The following is a 20,200-nucleotide window of genomic DNA, read 5'->3' on the forward strand; positions in this document are numbered from 1 at the left end:
ATGAAACTTTACTCGTTTCTTATTTTACTTGCTTCTTTTATACTCTTTCAGAAATTTATCTGATATTTTTTTTTAATTTGAAATTGAATTTGATAGCATTTTTTTTTTATTATTATTAAAATTCATAAAAAGTTATTTATTAAAAATATTATTTGCTAATAATTTTTTAAATAGTTTATTCCAATAAAATGCATTAAAATTTATTTTTCTATTATTTCATTTTATTTTATTAAAGCATATAATTTTTATTTGAAAAAAAAACCGTTTTCAAACATCGAAAGTATTATAATATTTTGCTCAAAATTTTTAAATTCGAATAAATAAATATGTTTATGTTATTGTGATTTGAAATAACATTTCGCTGCAACGATATATGACATGCAGGGTCATTAAAATTATATATATATATATATATATATATATATATATATATATATATAGAGAGAGAGAGAGAGAGAGAGAGAGAGCTGTATTATTCGGAAAGTGTCAATTATAGATACAGCTGATATTTTTTGTAAAATAAGTAAATACTTGTTCAAAAAAAAATTACTATAATTCACAAAAATTAAAAATACCAAATTTTTTTAACTAAAAAGTATTTTTTGAAGAATATTTCTTCTGATACATTTTTAGATATAAATATATTTTTAACTTTGAGTTTCTTGTTCTTAAGTCCTCAAACTAAATTATTTATAAGTTTTTTAAAAACTAAGAATTACACTAAACAACATGTAGGATTATTCATATAATGTAAAATTCATGCAAATGTTTTAAACATTTATAACTAATTTTCCATATTACTTATTTAAAACGTATTTTCCATACGTTTGACACGCATTAAGAGATAATAATAGAAAATGTTTAGTTTGAAAACATAAATTAATGCTATAAAATACAAAAGTAATTTCAAAACATGAAAGCTGAAAAATTCCATTTATCTGCATATCTTTATTAATATTATTCACTTAAACAATAAAATTACTTTTAACTTTAATAATCTCCCTTCAATATTTCTCCCAAATTATCTATGTATTCTTTATTCAAATTACATCAATGGCGATTTTTCGCATATGCGGTGGAGGCGGTCGCCTCGTGACCCAAGATCTGCAGGGGCAATCAAAATCTATTTCGACGTACACCATACTGCTAAATAATCGGTTTTTTTTTAATTTTTTTTTTTTTTTTTTTTGTGTGTGTTTACAGCTTCCCTTTTCATCTGGTTTGCAGAATTTTCTCCCTTTGCTTTTCCTTTAAGAAAAATGAATGTATAAAAATAGTCAAATTAAATGTTGGAGGGAATAAACATTGACGGGAATACGGAGTAAAAAAAAAAGATTACCAATTAATTTTGAAGACCGTAATATGACAAAAAAAAAACCAATATTATTAAATAAACAGTCAAAAGTAAAATAATAATGAAAAAATATGACCAGTCACCCAGCCTGAACCATCAATTTCTATTTCACAGGAAGCTCATGATCTCTAGATAAGCCATCAGTGATTGCCTGGCCGCCCTACCACACCTTTTTGAGAGTTCCCGCAAAGCAAAACTGTAACGCAGTCTTCGGCTTTAACACTAACAGATAATGTCAGTTTTATTCACCAATTAATTTCGATATTTTGCATGCATAGCTAATCAGTCACTAAGGCTCTATGTCTATTGTGCAAGAATGCTTAAAAATATTATTTCATTCGTCTTGGTAAAATGCAGTTGATCAAAGGTAGTTGAAATGGTAAAATTATTACTTTTAATATGATAGGCGAGCAGCTAATAGCCAAAGGCGGTTAGTATCTTTTAAGCTAAAAGCATAAAAAGAATATTAGTCTTTTGTTTATCCAAAGAAAAGGATTAATTTTGTGCAGTAATTATTTACATCAATCGTCGAATTCTAATGCAATAACGCAATTTCTCTTTTCTGATTGAATCGGAGCTGCCAGTAATTGAGCGGACCAGCAATTACTGAAAATGAGGGGATTTTAGTTTTCCCCCCTCAAAAGAAATATCGTCGCTCATGGCGAATACTTCCAATTTCAATAATGTCAGATTACTTAAATTAATGAGAATAACATTACTTCATTTTATTCCTAAATTAACGGAAGTATTCTAAAATCAGGAAGTTATAAAAGCTGACTAAATATTTAAGTAAAAATTCTTTTATTGCTTTTTGTTTAGTTTTCCCCAAATTGAAATTTAACGGAGACCCATGCCGAATCTGTAATGCAAGTTGAAATAGACCGTTTATTCTTATTACTCTAAAATAGTTAAGAACAATTTGCGGAATAGTATAAGTCAATAGTCTAGCTTATTTATTAAAAATGACAAGTTTTCCCAATTTAAAGCAAGAAAAGTTACATTTTGATTCCTTTCAATACCTGTTTCTATGTTTGTAAAATTTTTTTTTCATATCTTTTTTTTTTTTTTTTTATTTCTTTTATTGCCATATCAAAAGTGTAAATTTAATGCTACTGAATATGCAGTTTTGTACCTCTTTCTAAAATACAATGTAATTTTTGTTTGTTGTTTCGAATTAATATTTCTTTATCAAAAAATATGTTAGATTATAGAATATCCCATTCGGATTATAGAAAGCTGGCAATATTTATTTCAGTTGGAAGGTCAAAAAGAATACAAAATTTTTCCATAATAGTCGTCTGTTTTTAATAAAATTTATTATAATTCATAAAAAATTATTAATTTATGAACTCTAACCTATTTCTACTTACTAGTATAACGAAGAATACAAAGAGAAAGTTTTATATTCTTCAAAGAGTTTAACTCCAGATTTTGATAAGTCTCAACATTTTAGACTTCACTGAGTCCTTAAAGAGAATTATGTCTGTCTATAAGTTTGTGAACACAATAGCTCAAAAACACCTTGAGCTAGACAAATTGAAATTTGGTTGCTTGGTCTTTACAACAAATGTGTTTTGAATGAAATCCATTGGTATGAAATTTGTACGTTTGGCTGTTCGAGTACAAGTGAGCACGATAGACAGTAAATAGCTATACCTATAAAATTGAAATACAAATTTAACATCTAAAGATAGATACTTATCGAATTTTGAATTAAATCTGTCAAAGAGCTGACCTTTTGTTGGTCTGTTCTTTTGCATACATGTAAATACGATAATTTAAAAACACAACGATTTAGATCAATGACATTTGATACGTGATCGTGATATTAAAATTCCAATTATGTGTTAGATTTTGATTTCAATCGGTTGAAGAAAACGTATTCACAATGATTATTTGGTTTCTTCGCCCTATTATGAAGCACACAATTCACATGCGGTTGTCTGAAAATAAAAGTCTAAGCACTTTTGGCATTAACTGTATTTCCCAATGTCTACGAATTTATGGGAGGAGGGCGGTGATAGTCTTATTAGAGAGTATACTGGGAAACTTCGGAGAGATCATTTCTGTTAGTCAAATAGAATAAGCTTCCTTTATTAAAAACTTAATTAAAAATGGGGTATATATTAAGCATACTTTAAAAAAAAAGTCTTGTTCCCATTTAATATAAACTTCAAATGCTTGAACGCAGTTGCCTTGTGTCGCCCTTGCGTTCATCTGATTGAAAAGATCGAAAGAAATCGCTGTCGTCTCATTTTTTTAACATTATTTAATAAAAGAGTTTAGAGTTAAAAATAAAAATGAAGGGCAATAAAGTATTGTATCTTATTTTTTACCTATTTAATGATATGTATAAATAAATCCGCAGTGAATTTGTGTTGCCATTTGTAATTAATGTAATCTTTAAAAAAATATAATATATAAATATAAACCACATGCATGTGTCTATATAAACCACAGATATGTTTGTTGTTTTAATCCTGCTGTAAAATTTAAAATTTTACTACTTACGAAAGCACACTCTGTTATTGCTACTTAAATCAGCTAACAGGTATATCAGTACTTAATTTAAATCATCATCGTTTAATAAATGAACTTTTTAAATGTAATAAAACAATTTTAATGTTTTTTTTTTGTTTTTTTTTTAGATTCAAAATCATCATATGTACTTAAAAGAGAATAAGTTTTACTGAAAGTTTAAATCTTATTGAAAACAAAGTTAAACATGTATGATGAAAATAATTTATTATTTTCATAGACGGAACGGAAAGTAATGTCGTTTCCACGCATGTCGATATTTGTTAATCATTTATTAGCTCATTGTGTAATTTAAAGTCGTGCCAAAGACATTTTAAGATTAGAGTGACTTGTTTAATCTTAAATAATTAAATCTTCTTATTATTTTGCAATTTATGGTGAAACGGCCAGTGAAAACAAGAATAGGTACATTAGTTTAGTTTAGTTTAGTTATATTAAAGTCCCTGTTAGTTTAGTTATATTAAAGTCTATTTTGGGACGGACCTCGTAATTTTGAATCGCGGTCAGATGACGAGGACGACACCTGAGCTGGCACCCCTCTCTCCACACCACACCAGCGGGAGGTCGTTTGGTCAGGACGGATTTAACGTGCAACAGACCCCCTTACACAACGGTTCTTCGGTGGAATCGGGTCTCGAACCTGAAACTCTCCGGTTCCGAAGCCGAGACCTTACCACCAGGCCACCTCGGCCCTCAAAGAATAGGTACATATCCGGCATTGTATGCCCTTTGAGTTTCAAAAGGGTAGTAATGCAGCGATTGTTACCAGAAACATTTGAAATGTTTATCCAAATGCATTAGACTTTCGTAAATGCCGAAGGTGGTTTCTAAGTTCAAATCCAGAAATTTCGATCTTTCCGACTCGTACCGATCAGGCAGACCGATACTCTCGGGTGTGGTGTGGAAGTTTGGAGATAGGGGTGCCAGCTCAGGTGTCGTCCTCGTCATCTGACCCCGGCTGAAAATTACGAGGTCCTTCCTAAAATAGCCCTAGTATTACTTTAAAAAGGGACGTTAATATAACTAAACTAAACTAAAAGGAAGACCAATAACTTTAGACAAAGACATATTAAGGGAGGAAGTGGAAGCAAATCCATGTCAGAAAATCGAGGAACTGTCAAACACTCATAACCAACCATGGTCGATCATTCAAGGACATTGCAGCAGATTGGTAAAGTAAGCAGAGCTGGTGTTTGAGTCCCGCATAATCTGTCCGAAGAAAACAAAGTTAACCGATCCATCATATGCAACTTATTACTTCAGCGGCACAAAAGCGAAGCGTTTTTTGACCGCTTGAACACCGGAAATGAAAAATGGGTCCTCTATGTTAATCCAAAATACAAAGGGCAGTGGCTATCTTCCAAAAAAGACACCTTTGTTATATCAATTAAAAAACAATTTAAAATAGTTTTGATTCTGTGATGTGTTTTCTCAGCTAGCTAAGTAAAAAACAACACACAAAAAAAATGTCTTGAGAGAATTGTTAGCAATAGGCTGAAGAATCTTTATTAGATGAAAATTTTAAAACATAAAATTACAAATGTTTTATGCATTTGCTAACAGCAATAATCAAAGCATGTATACAATAATAAAATGTATTTAAAAATTCTGTAACATTAAAATACAAAAGGCAGTGGCTCTCTTCTAAAAAAGACACCTTTGTTATATCAATTAAAGAACAATTTAAAATAGTTTTGATTCTGTGATGTGTTTTCTCAGCTAACTAAGTAAAAAATAACAAAAAAAAAAAAATGTCTTGAGAGAATTGTTAGCAATAGGCTGAAGAATCTTTATTAGATGAAAATTTTAAATTACAAATGTTTTATGCATTTGCTAACAGCAATAATCAAAGCATGTCTACAATAATAAAATGCATTTAAAAATTCTGTAACATTAATTTCATCTCTTAATTTGTTAAGATCTAGTGTATACTGTATGAAATTTTTACAAATTTCAAAAGATTTTTCTAAATTATTAAAACATTTCTACAAGAAACATACAAATTGTCACCTATTCATGTTTAAATCGAATTTACATTACATGAAGTCCTGCATGTTTTGAAAGTTAATTGTTTAAAACAAATTAAAATACTTCCCCATGAACAACGACAAATCACAAAAAATTAAAATTACACTAGTATTCAATTTGTGTTCCAGTAAAAGCATCAGTTTCAACTTCAATCAGCAGGTTTTAAATGAAAGTCCAAATCAAAGCCCTGTACAAATCTTCAGTTTCTTTTAACAAACCAATCGACAATAAAAATGCATAAAATTCAGTTTTGAGTTTACACATTAGTTTATTACTATTTAATTAATTAAAAAAGACATGCTCCTTTGGAAGAATCTATATAAATAAATAAAATTATGAATATATGTAAATAAATCACATTAGGGTATTACCCTTTTATTAGCATAGAATGCGCATAAATGAGGTCTACCTTCTTCTGGCAACCAGCACTCCCTGGAACTGACAATCGTTTAAGGGTGCCGTATACCCGCCATCTACAATTTTCAAACATAATGTTTCAAGCATAATGTTTATAATAAACATATCCCATGGAGAAGATATTGCGATCTTTTTTTCGTTTGCAATTTCGTTTTCTTTTTTTATGAAATCAACTGCAATCGGTAGAAGAAATAAAAACACAGGTTTCTACAAAATGAAATTTTTTTCGGACTTCTCAAAGCATTTTTAAATATTTATTAAAAGTCGCAAAACTTCAACTTCACACATTTAAATAACTTTAGAAAAAATTATCTCATGAATAAAATAAAAATAACAAAACAGAAACATCCGTTCTGATTCTACTTTCCTTAGTATCTACTTTACATACTTTTTTTAAATGTATAAAAGCTAAATTTTAGGCGTAATATTTAAAAAATAATCTGCATCCCCCCCCACACATAATCCTTTAACCCCGCCTTTTTCGCGGGGGAATTAGCAGTAAACCCTCCCTCTTACCAGTTATTGATAGTGGCAGTTAGCAGTCTAGTTTTTCGGTACATTGTATAATCTTCCCCACAACAAGTAAATTCTTTTTTACTTATTTTTTGTTTGCTATCCCAAATGTGGTGTGGTCACCTGGATCCTCCCAATGCACATGTATTTTTAGGAGTACTACCACATCATGACTAACTAGACTTGTTCTATTCTAATTTTATTTATAACTTTTTATGCATAATTGTGTTTAAATTATTTTTCTTGCTCACCTTGTTTAAATATTGTGAGAAATACTTTATTTGTTATTTTATTATAAAGAAAATTTTAAACAACATTGTACTGTATCGTAGGTTTAAAAAAAGTGCTTTGTTGATTCCAATATTGCAAAATTGTTAATTCGTATGGGGAGAAGAGTAAAAAATTTATAATATTTGGTTGTGTGTATTTATGTAGTTGTAACTTGACTCCAACGCATTACAGTAAAATAATTTTTTCCCTAAATATGTTTGCAGAGGAGGCAAAAGGGTTCTTTATTGCAATGGTTAAATTTTAAATAAATCGCAGAAGTTCGAAAAAAAGATGATATCTTCAGAACAGGTGTTTCATAATAAACGTCAGTAACACCTAATTTCTCTTTAATTGTTCGATACACAGCACACAACACCGTTTCATGCCCCTGCAACTATAACCTACTGGTTATTTAAACAGTGTAATGAGGATTAAGTGGGAGAGACATCGAAAGATGCTCCTGTTCTATCCATCGCTGTGACTATCACCCAAATTGATCTACATTTATTGATTAAAATTTGGTGAAGCGATTTTAATGTTGGATTAAAAAAAAACCGAGACCAATGAGTTAGTTGGAATTCAAATGAGGAATGGCTTTGGCTTATTAAGCAAACTATCAAAGAGAAACTGAAAATTTATACTAATCTACATAAACAGATTTATAATTTGTTTGTGATTACAAAATTCAGGAAAAAAAAAATAATAATAAAATTATTAACAAAAAAGGCTGGTACAAATGAGGGCATAAATAATTTTTTAAAAAAATGAAAAAGCACAAGACAAAAAACAAGTACAAAAGTTGTTTGGTACAGAAGCTAGCTAGAAAACACAATCACTGAACAAAAAAAATCGGTTTCTTGTGGAGAGAGGAACATAATGGTTATTAGAATAACACAAGGCACAAACAGTCAAAAGGCATCTCCACTTTTAATTTTGAATTTACATTTTTATTTAAACAAGGGTTAAATCTGAAAAAAAAATCGAAATTTTTCAATTAAAGTACGCGATGTTTGCTCAACAAAATATTAACTTCTGGTGAAATTTTGACTGCCGAAATGCAGGAATTCCAAAGAAATTGCTAATGTGGTGTGAAACTGGAGATTTTGGGTGATCTCGTTACATCTGCCTAGATAAAATAGATGTAAATTAAGCAAATTAATGAACTGGAGTGAACATTTCCGGAATTCGTCTAATTTAAGGATTATAGAGTCCTCAACAGAGCTCGAAATTAATCAATATAGCAGCTTATAAGTTATCTATAGGTGCGTAAGTTCAAGTCATAACTTGGTCCAGATTCGCATCGATCGTGCTCAGATTCCGCGGGCCTTTCGACAGCTGGAAAATTCTCTAATACTTGATTAGATATGGTTTTTGATATCTTGCAAGAACTTGGAATAAATGAACAATAAACTGGCAATTGTAACAATGCATTGCAAATGTAGGGTAATTTTTCAATAAAAAAAATTGGTTGATTTTTTTTTTCATATGATTTAAAACACGTTTAATTTTGAGATCAATATGTCTGATTTTCTGATATACATAGAAAGGAGTGCCAACGATTTTCATTAATTTTCTATCTTAAAAGACTCCAAACGTCATAATGTTTTTTTTTTTTTTTTTAATTTCAGTAATTGATGCGTTTTTTTTTTTTTGCGATTGCTTTGTTTATATAATATTGTGCTTAGATGATCCAATAAATAGGTTTATCTAACCATCTAATTTTTATATCTAGTATCTTATAATATAGTAATCATCAAAAAATTCGGACGCGAGATTTTGTCGAATCTCCACGTCCACGAAAAGGGGCAGAAAATAGAAAAAATAATTCGTAATTCAATGTTTTAACAAAAAAAAAAAAAAATAAAAAAAAATGACTGTTTATTGCCAGAACTTGTTGATCCCAGACATCCCAGTAATAAAAACTCAATAAAATTCGGGATCCTTCTGGGATTATAGAGGCCCAAAAAAAAAGAAAAAAAAAAAAAAAAAAAAAAAAAAGGGGGAAGAGAAAAAAAAAAAAAAAAAAAAAGGAGAAAACACAATAAGAATGTTTCCGTAGCTTTTTTTTCTCTGGATATTTTTGTAACCATACTTTTTTTATACATAATTCAGAAATCGATGGTGTTTTGTCTGCGTTTTTTGTACATATTTTATTTATTTGATCTTGCATTTATGAGATCTTGCACATACCTTTATCTTATTCACATATCTTGCAATAAATAATAATTAATTCTATTCTCAATAGAAAAGTAATATTATTTTTATAAGAAAAATAATTAGCGAAATTAAATTTATTTAAAGAAAGATGAGAAAAAAGAAAATTTATATCCTCTTTAATTTACTAAAATTTGAATATTCTCATGTTTCAGAATTAGTTTTCTTTAAAATCGCTATTATAAAAGGTTTAGTTAAATCTCTATTACAAATGGTAAATGTTTGTGTGTGTATGCATGTTACAATAGTTTACTAAGTAGTATCTTTATCAAGAAATAAAAATTTTTTTTAAAAAAAACGTGAAAATCATTATTTTTTGCATGTTAACGATTAATACAATTTCATAGCTTTATTTTATGTTCCTGGCAGTGGCGGATTTTGACAACATGAGGCCACAAGCGCTAAATTATTTTGAGGCCCCCTTCTAGGTAAATTCCATTTATAACAAGAAAATAATATGAATTAAACTTATTTTAGCTTATAATCTTAACTTTGCGCTTACTTTTTAGCAATTTCTACATTATATGTATATATCAAATAGATGAAAAAAGTTGCACCTTTTTTATATAAAAAAATTGCTAACATGAAATGATAAAATCACATCTCTATACAGTAACTATAAGGAGAAAATATTCTTATTTACATTTCTTCAAAACTTTGAATTGGTATAAGCAATGTCAACATCCTTTGACCGAAGAATTAAGTGGTATTTTCTATTAACAGTGCAGATAATAATAATAATAAAAAAAGAAAATATATAAGATTATCTCTTTTAAGATTTTTTAAAATAATATTTAGAAAAATTTTAAAATAGTTCTTAAAAATATTATCTAGTTGAAACTTTACAAAACCGATCATTAAAAATATTTCCACCTTTTCTTCTAAAATGTCCTGTTCTTAAAAAGTTATGATATAAATTATAAAAAAAGGCATTGTGCTCCAAAATAATGTAACGAAGCAAAAAATATATCACAAAATGCACTGATATCCTAAATTCAGTTTATTCACATATTTTCTGATATAGAAAGTAAAATTAGGTTTATATTTTTGGACGGTAATGATAACAATGATAATGCTAAATAATAACAAGAAGTTATATTTTTCTAGGAAGGACAAAAATATATATTAAGCAGTATTAAAATAATAAATGCTAATAAAAGAAACAGACGCCAAAAATAATGGAAATAAAATTTCTACAAAAACAGAAACAAGTATTGAAAGCCGTAAAAAATTTAAAATATCACTTTTCTTGCTTTGAATTTGGAGAATTTGTCGATACGTTTTTCATAATCTAATTCCTGTACTACCTCCTTTCAACGAATAATAGTGAAAGCTCATTTAAATGCGGTTGACTCGTATTTTGTAAATAGACGAATTTTAAAATCGAAAATGATCTCTCTCCGTTTGCATTGCAAATTGGCATGGTGAGGAAATTTCTTTAAATTATTTCCACGTTAGGAAATATTGTTTATTAGCCACCCACAATCAATTTATAAATATCAGTTGGGTTTGAAATGTTTTCGTTTTTTGCATATTTAATAAAATCCTGTACTTCATCTTTGAAATAATGTGTTTCAATATCATCACCATATTTTGTCATCAAGTTCGTTATGCAAATGTCAATGTTTTTCTTCTAAGTTGCCGTCAAAAAAGATTTGAAAATCGTTTAAAATATGCTATATATAGAAATCCTTTGAGAAATTTCTGAAATAAGAGTATCACATATTACATTATGAACATTAATTATGAATGATTGTTTTTGGTCGAAGAAAGCTTCTTTTCCTTTCTTTTCATCAAAGTAGTACTTTCTCTTCCTTTTCTATTTTCTTTATATTTCCTATTATCAGTAATCTGATTGGCTTCAGTTTCAATATCTTGGAAGTTTTTCCTAACTTCCAATATAAATCTGATAAGAATTTAAGGAGAGATGAGCACCATACAGCTATCAATTCAAAAAGATAAAAAAAAAAAAAAAAAAAACTACCGCTATAATTACAAGAGAAAAACTAATAAAATGCATTACCATGTTATTTTGATGATAGTTTTAACATCGAAAAATTCGTAAGTTATAGTTATAAATTTATCAAATGACAAACATAATTTTAAAACTTCAAATTTAAATTTTAAAATTAGACTTTTAATTTAAGATAAGCTAATAAAGTTTTAAATGATATAATTGCATAACACAATATTTCATGCCAATGTAAATCTATTATTTCCATATTAACAATCTGTTCTGCTCTGGTTATTAAACTTATAATTAAAATAATCGTTTTAAAAGTTATTCATGGAATTTAACTTATTAAAAAGAGAAAGAATTAATATATATCAAATGTATGATTAATGTATAATTATTTCACCAATTTATACCAAAATCGCAGTAATGATCGTGTGGTAAAGAGTAAAATCGTATTATTTTTGGCAGTTAAAATTGTTATATTTGACAAGAAATTGTCACGATATATATATATTTATAACTGCTTCGATATCCAATTCAAATTGAATTGATATTCATAATTAAAATGTTCACGATATTCAAATACATTAAATGCACTTTTCTACTTTATCATGAACATTTATTATTAATTTATGTTTGCAGACCTTTCTTAGAAATAATTAAAAAAAATCGTATTTTTATAAGAAAATAATTAAATGCAACAAATCTATGTAAAATAATGTTTTCTTACCTCTTTCAAAGCAGTTTCAATTTTAGCTATTTTTCAACGATTCGCATTGCCTTTATTCTTATCGTTTAAATTTTTGTTCTTAATCTTTGTTCCTAAATTTTTGTTTTTATCCTTTAAATTTTTGTTCTTAATCTTTATTCCTATATCTTTGTTCTTATTCCTGCCTTGAATAATTGGAACGGTTAGAGATATTTGTCCAATGGAAGTTGAAGGGACAGAGTGATATGAAGACACCTCATTTCCCTCGAACCTAAATTTAGGAGGGTCAGCTTGCTTTAACCCCCTTTTTCACAGATGTGGAGGCATCATCAAATTACAAGATCCTTCCAGCTCGTAAACGTGCCTCTGTGTAACAAGAAGAAATGCTCACGTTGCCTCAGCTTCGTTTACAGTCAATGCTTCTGAGCATCATTAAAAAGATCTTATTTGCCAGTGTGCACGTTTTATTTAGGAGGACGAACACACAAGAGAGTTAGAACTATATATTTTTTCTAGAGTTATATAGCATTAATTTAAAATTAAAAACAAAACAAAAAAACTAACGAATTTTTAAGAAAAGCACAGCAGAGAAAAGGTTAAATCAGAGACTTTAATTATCAACTCTTTGACTTTAATAATTGTTAGCATTCCCATAAATGAATCCACTTTAATAAAAAATCCACCATTTAGCTAACAGTAATTCTTCTTCTATTGATTGATAAATACCATTCGCATGATTTTTCTACCAAAATAATAAAATTTTTGCAACCTTTTTTTGTAATATATATTTTGATGAAAGCTATTGCATGAAGAGTATTTTTTAATTGCTTTTTTTTCTATGTTGGCAGTAACTCCTAAAAATAATGTCTCAAGAGTTTTTTTTTTTTTGTTGTTGTTGTTGTTAAGTATGTTTTTAAAAAATTTCAACTGGGAGAATTCAAATAGTTATATATTTCTTATGGAAATTTTTAAAATAAAAATTCATAAATGTTTCTTTTTATTTAAAAATATTAAATTAATAAGAAAATGGCAAACCATAAAATTAAATTATTATTTCATTTTTTATTATTTTTTGTTATCAAATACGTTAAATTTTAATTTTAATTAATTTAATAAATTGTAGTTAGTCCTGGATGTCATAGAGAGAAATGTTTGCGGTCAGTTTACTCTTTTCTTTGTTGAATGTAGATGACTATATTATACATATTGTGAATTATTTAAAAAAAATTCTATAGAAATTAGATTTCATTTTTTTTTAATTTTTAACTTCTTTTTATTGTTTTCATATTATATTTTTATATATAAGTAAAAATTATTACAAATCTAAGATGAATTCTCAATCTGAAACATTCCAAAACTCTGATACGGAATCCTGGCTAAGCAGATGAATGGCAAGCGCATTGCAAAAATGCGCTTCATTCTTGGCGTGTAAACTAAATTTTCACCTTTCGGCGCAAAGAGCTTTTCCACAAACAACCATACAGTACGTCCGTCTTTCCCCGTTTCCATCGCTACTGGAATGAAACCTGTACTCCGTATGAGCTACATCCCCTTCTGGAGGAAGCGTCCTCCAGTTAACGAGTCTCATAAAGGGTAGCGTCCCTACAGCATTTCACTTCATTTTGAGTTTTATTTAAAATTACAAAATTTTCGAATTTCAGTATTATTTAAAAAGCGGGCCACATATTTTAATGAAATAATTAATGTTTGAAAAAATTTACATAAAACTCTGAAATGGCAGCCAGTAAGCCAAATCTATTAATTTTGAGATAATAGATCTTAAAATTTATCAGTATTACTTACGGTTACAGTTATCTGAAACCACCTTGCACCGGCAATCTCAAATTAATTGCTTTTTCAACGCAATAAATAGGATTCACTCGTTCTACCAATTTTGGAAAAAATTAATGATTTGGGTTTTTAAAAGTGTTCTAAAGTAAACGTGAATTTTCAAGTATATTAATTATTCTTGTTACTTCATATTATTCCTGAGAAATCAAAATTGAATCTTAAATGGAGAAGAATGTGTAATTCTTGCTATACGCAGTCATTGATTGTTACAGTCTGAAGCTAAAGGCGATGAAATATTTTGAGGTACCACCTGGAAATATTTTGCAGATGACAAGTAACAGGAAGAATTTTTTTTTTTTTTTTTTTTTTTTTTTTTTTTTTTTTTAGTATTTTATTCCAACCGCATCTCCAAATCTTCAATTTTTTTTTTTTTTTTAGGTATTTTGAAGTTTTTATTTTTTTCTGCAATCAAAAATTTCTAAGTAATTGCACTGGCTCTTTATTTTCTCACAAAATTGTTATGGCCAGAGGTTAATTAACTTCGAATTAATCTCCGATCAATCTCTCAAATCAGCAAATATCATCTCTATTTTTTTCAGCTTGAGTTCATAAAATAAGAATTTATTTTATTTGAAAAGTTTGTCAGTTTTTATTGCTTTATTATGTGCCATGTAACAAAACTTAAGCTGTCATTTATCCCAAATCTTTAGTGTATTAATTAATTAATTATTAGGTTTAAGATCTTTAAAGGAATCGAGTATTAGGATCGAAAACGGTTAGACAGAAGAATATGTTTTTTGCTTTTTTTTACAAACAAATAAATCAAATAAATAGAGGTGGAGTCATGGGTACTGCTTCTAATATAATGTAATATCAAAATTATGTTTATTTAAAATATTGTACTACGCATAATTGTCTAACGGTATGCACCATTCTGTTTCTTAAAATGAGAATATCAGTTTTACTAAATAATTTTCAAAACTCTTAGCGGCTCAAAAAAATACAGACTATGGCCAAATGATTTTTAAACAACAAGTGCATGTTATTTTTAAAAAATATCAATAAAAAGTTAACTTATTAGGTATTTCGTAAATAAAATTAAAGGAAATTCGCATAGTTGTATCTTATTCCATAAATTAATCTTTTAACCTTCACTGTTGCGATCAATGAAAAACAGATATTTAGATTTGTAAAATTATATTTTAAAATCAAGTCGCCCGTAGATGTTATAATTCGATGCTAAGAGACAGAATTCATAAATAACTGAAAAGGATCGAACTATTCAAGGAGGAAATTTCACAAATTTTGATTTTAATTTATGCAGCAACAAATTTCCGAAGCAGAAGATTCCATCTAATTAGATTATGATGAAAACATAATATCTTATACCCGAGATATCTGTATTTACTAAGTTAGTTTAATTAAATGAATATCCGATTTTGAAAGTCGTCCAACATGATGGCTGTTTTGAGACAGACCTTGTAATTTCCAGTCGTAGTCAAGTGATGAGGACGACAACTGAGCCGGCTGTCCTCTCCAAATGTTCACACCACATCAGTGAGATCATTTAACAAAACCTGATTAAAAATATATACTCTAGATGTGCTTTCTACATTTTTCTAAAGCGGAACAAAATATTTATTACAAAGTAGCAAAAATCATAAAAACATATCCTATAATATTGATGAAATCATTTATTAACATTTTATGCACAATGATTCAAGTCTGAAAAATTTCATCTATCTAGATTATTATTTCTCACGATTTAGTTTCCTACCATATTCAGTCTTTCATTGCTGTTGTTTTAAATTGTATTTTCCCTCTAATTACCAAGGTTTTTTTTTTTTTTCCTAAACATTTCAGAAATGAAAGTTGTTTGCATTTAGTTGATTTGTTTTAAATTTTTTCCAAATATGTTTGTATGATAAATTCTTACTCAATTCATTTATCACTTTTCTTTTTCATGAAGAATGAAACTTAATATAATATGCCAAATACATAGATTATTTATTGAAAATATACAGATTTAATTAAATTAAAGGAATTTCTGAAGGCCAATAAAAAATGCCACTCTTATAAAATTGACTTTCGAGAATTATAGATTTTTAAAACCAGCTTTTGTTAACTTTATTTGACATTCAGCATATATTGATATATAGTAGCTACTTCTTAATATGATCACTTCGGGTCTTAAAATCTTGATAATATTAAGCGGTTGATAACAATAAAGAATTGGGTAAAATCAACTACATTTTTATCAGATCAATGGAAAGGGGGAAATAGCGCTTCAGGGTAATTGATAACTTATTCCAAAAAAAAAAAAAAGTTTAAAAATTAAGTTTAGTTAAAAAATTTATTAATTGTTACTTCTTAACAATTTTTCCTTAATATTTAATTTGCGTAAAGTTCGTACTTATATTGTTTTTAAAAAAACTTATTGACAAATGTTTCATACTGCGTTTCAGGATATTAAATGCTTGAACCATTTTGGTTTTTATTGAACTTTCTTCAATAGTTTAGTTTAGTTAAGTTATATTAACGTCTGGTTTTGAAGCAGCAGTAGGGCTATTTTTGGACGGACCTCGTAATTCTGAACCGCGGTCAGATGACGAGGGCGATACCTGAGTTGGCACCACCCTCTCCAAACTTCAACACCACACCAGCGGAAGGACTTTTTTCAATACTTTTTTCTCCGTTGGAGTCACCAACGTTCATTGCTGGGTCTTGCTCACATAAGTCTCACAAATTTTTTTCCGGATATTAAAAAGAAGAGGCTTTAAAAAATTCATCTACATAGTAAGTTATTTCAGGTAAACTTTCATACCTGTTAAGAATTTCAATTTTGTCTTTCACACTCCATCAGTTTTCTGTTTTCCTTTTTAAAAATCCATTTCGCTTTCGTAATTCGGTAGTAAGAATAGTTCTAATTTGCTTTATTCGAGACAAAAAATTGTGAATCCCCACACATTGGGAAAAATGTCTCCAAGTCTAGTTTAGTTATATTAACGTTCCGGCTATTTCAGTACGGACATCTTAATTTTGAACCGCTGTCGGTGGACGAGGACGATACCTGGCACCACACCAGCTCGGAGTCTAGATGTTTCCTTAGAAGAGCAGCAAAGAATTCCACGAATGTCTCCTGTTAAAAATGAGGGATCGTTCAATTCTCTGCTTCAAAACTGATAACATTAAACGATATTTTCAGATAACGATAAATGATAACATTAAACTATACTTAAGGGAGATTTTTGTATACATTCTAAAACAACAGTTCCGAGTCATAAGATTTTTATAATATAAAGTGAATGTTAATATTAGCCATGATTATATTAAGTAGCTTTCGTTGTATTATTTCTTTTAAGAAAAGAAATAAAACAAAAGGTTTTTTTTTTCATTATTTATTTTAAAAATTCTAAAAAATGAAAGAGAATTCTCTTTAATTCAGAAATTAATGACTGTGTATCTAAGCCTTCTTCTTCAACTTATCGGAGGAAAAGTTTTTTTTTTTTTTTTTTAACCTTATTATAAAAATTTTCTCTCATTTCCTATTACCAATTTGGAATTTATAGATTTTATGAAACATTTTCTTTAGAGAATTTCAAACTGAAATTGCTTGAAGATCAAGAGAGTCAATCAAATACACCCTACTGATACTTTCCATTTCTTATCATTTGAGATTGAATACTTTCTTATATAAGATAGTTAGAAAGATATTTTGAAACCGGAATAAAAATGGACAATAAAACTATCGATGCAACGCCTATAAAATTCTTTTTTTCTATTAAATTTTTAAAAATTATGTTAATCATTAAAAAAAATGAATTAACTAAGCAATGGCGAAATTAGATAAACACTAATTTCATACTTTTTTCAGAGAATAAGGAAAAAATACTCAAAAATTAATTTCATAGCTCTGTATTAGAAGAATTAGAAAATTGAAATTTTCTGAATTAGCCTTATTATTCGCTATTATTTCGCTTCTCCACCTTATTGTACGATTAACTTAATTAATTCTCTGAAACTTTTTAGAAGAATATGCCATTTCTTCTTTGTTTGTTAGTTTCAGATTTTATTTCGAAAAACTCTTTCAATCAGAAATCTTTTTGGTCTCATTCAAAAATTTCAAAAATCGTAGAAAAGTTCCTTTAATTCAACAAGACGTTTTTTTTTTTTTTTTTTTTTTTTTTTTTGCCGATTTAAAACTTAAAGTTTATAGATTAATTTCAAATTATTCCAATTTACTTTTGCCTCTCAGCCTTACACAAAATTGTTCACAAATGAGCTGTACAGTTCCGAAGTTGACCTCATTTATTAAGTTTTTTGTAAGATAATGATTTCATTTATTGATTAAAAAGAGGAGGGCACGGGGTTAAAATATGAGTACGGGATGAGATTTTGTATAATGATAGTATAGATTGAGAATGCTCATTCATTAAAATATTAAAAAGCAATGGCCAGTCAATTTCGGGAAAATAGTCCTCAAACTTTTGGTAAAGCTTATATACTGATAACTTGACTTTTATCCGAATGATCCCAATGGCGTGGTTGTCTAGGTAACCCTCTTGTAGGCGGAAGGTTAGAGTTCGAGTTTGGTAGGGATTTTTTTTTTCTTTTTTAATAATCCTTATTCGATTAAAATTTACAAATACTTTGAATTAATATGTTTTTAATTTTTTTATCCAAAAATAAATATTCATTATCGAAATACATAATAATAAAATTAAAATTTTAAAAGAAAAAAAAATTATAGATATAGATGCATTTTTTGAAAAAATTAAATTATTTAAATTTAATTAACTGTTCACAGATAGTTTTAATTGGTATACTACTTATTTTTATGCAAGGATAAATGTTTATTATTTTAATAGTTAAGTTGTCATTTAATATTTAAAAAATAGTAATAAATATAACATAAATGGTGATAATTATTAATTATAAATACTTACATCGTAAAAAAATTATTCAATATTTCTGAAAAAATCATCCTATATACATTTATTTTCGATTATATACAAAAAAAGAACCAGAATGGTAACTATAGTAAAATCATTGGAAACAAAATATATTTTGACATCTTACACAACTGATAAATGATTATTGTCCAGAAGAGCAAGGTTTCTTTAAGACATCTATGGGAAAACCAACTTCATTTACATTTAAAAATAGCTCTCTTCCATCAAAAAGTTGGGCAGCGTACCATGCATGCCTTATCATCTTATTAAAAATTGGTGATGACAATTAATGGTGTAAAATTGGTTGAATTTTTATACCATCTTCGCGAGAATTTATTTCTTGATCATGTTCGATTAAATATGAAGAATTTTGTATACGCTTAATAAGATTTTTTACTTGTCTATAAAAATAAACGTTACAAGGCTGAACAAAGGGAGTGGCCTTTTGGAAGAATTACTTTAACTTTAGAAGTTGGCATTTTCTGGTCATCTTGGAAGATTTCATCATACGATTCAGGTTTTGCATGCCTTGTCCAAGAGTCTATAATTAAAAGAAACTGTTCTTTTTTCAACGTAAGATTTCAAACAATTTTTAAGGTATTCAATATATAATTCTGCTGTTAGTTTTCCAGACTTTAAAGATTTAATAAATACATTTAAATATTTCTTAGTAAATTGATTTACTGCGTTTTTCAACACTAAGACCAAAATTGCCGGTTGCTTCCTGAAGGTATACAAATACTTTAGGCAGTATCTTACCAGTTAATGTGAGCGTATAATGTGCCGTGTAAGAATTGGTAATTTTCTTCAAATCCTGTTTTCTGACGAATACAATTTTGCTTCCTTTTTCAGAAAGACTTCTGTTATAAATAGATTGGTACTGACATCCTGCAAAAGGGAGAATGACATGAGATATATAGGATGGGCAAGTTTAGATTGAAATTAAGGATCTATTTAAAAATTAATTGCATTAACTTACTTGTCTGGTCAGTATTAATAACATAGTCCTTGCTTATATTATTTATAAGATTTAATGTCTGCATTCGAAAAGTTGTTGCAGAAGCCAAGATTTCTTTGACAGTAACTGTTTCTTTTTTTCCCAAGACAAATTTTATTCTATTTTGTTGTCGAATGCTGTGCTCCTTTTTGAATATTTTGACCCATCTTTCGAAAGCTTTAAATTCAAAATCTGCAAATTGTCCAGCAGTAGCTAAAGCCCAGTGATGTAAATTACTGGTAGTTACTTGTTGAAAATTCTTTCTTGCTTCAATGAAATGATCATAAGTCAAAGAATCAATAATGCATACTTATCAAATATGTTTCTGCCCTGTCTTACATCTTCCTCCCATTTGAATAAATAATTTTTCTTTTTTAAACGACGACATCCATTCTTTTGTAATGATTGTAGATTCCATGTAGGATGTAGTCTTGCGATGTTGACGGCTTTGATTTTACAA

This window comes from Argiope bruennichi, chromosome X2, assembly GCF_947563725.1.
Source record: "Argiope bruennichi chromosome X2, qqArgBrue1.1, whole genome shotgun sequence".
Classification (NCBI taxonomy): domain Eukaryota; kingdom Metazoa; phylum Arthropoda; class Arachnida; order Araneae; family Araneidae; genus Argiope; species Argiope bruennichi.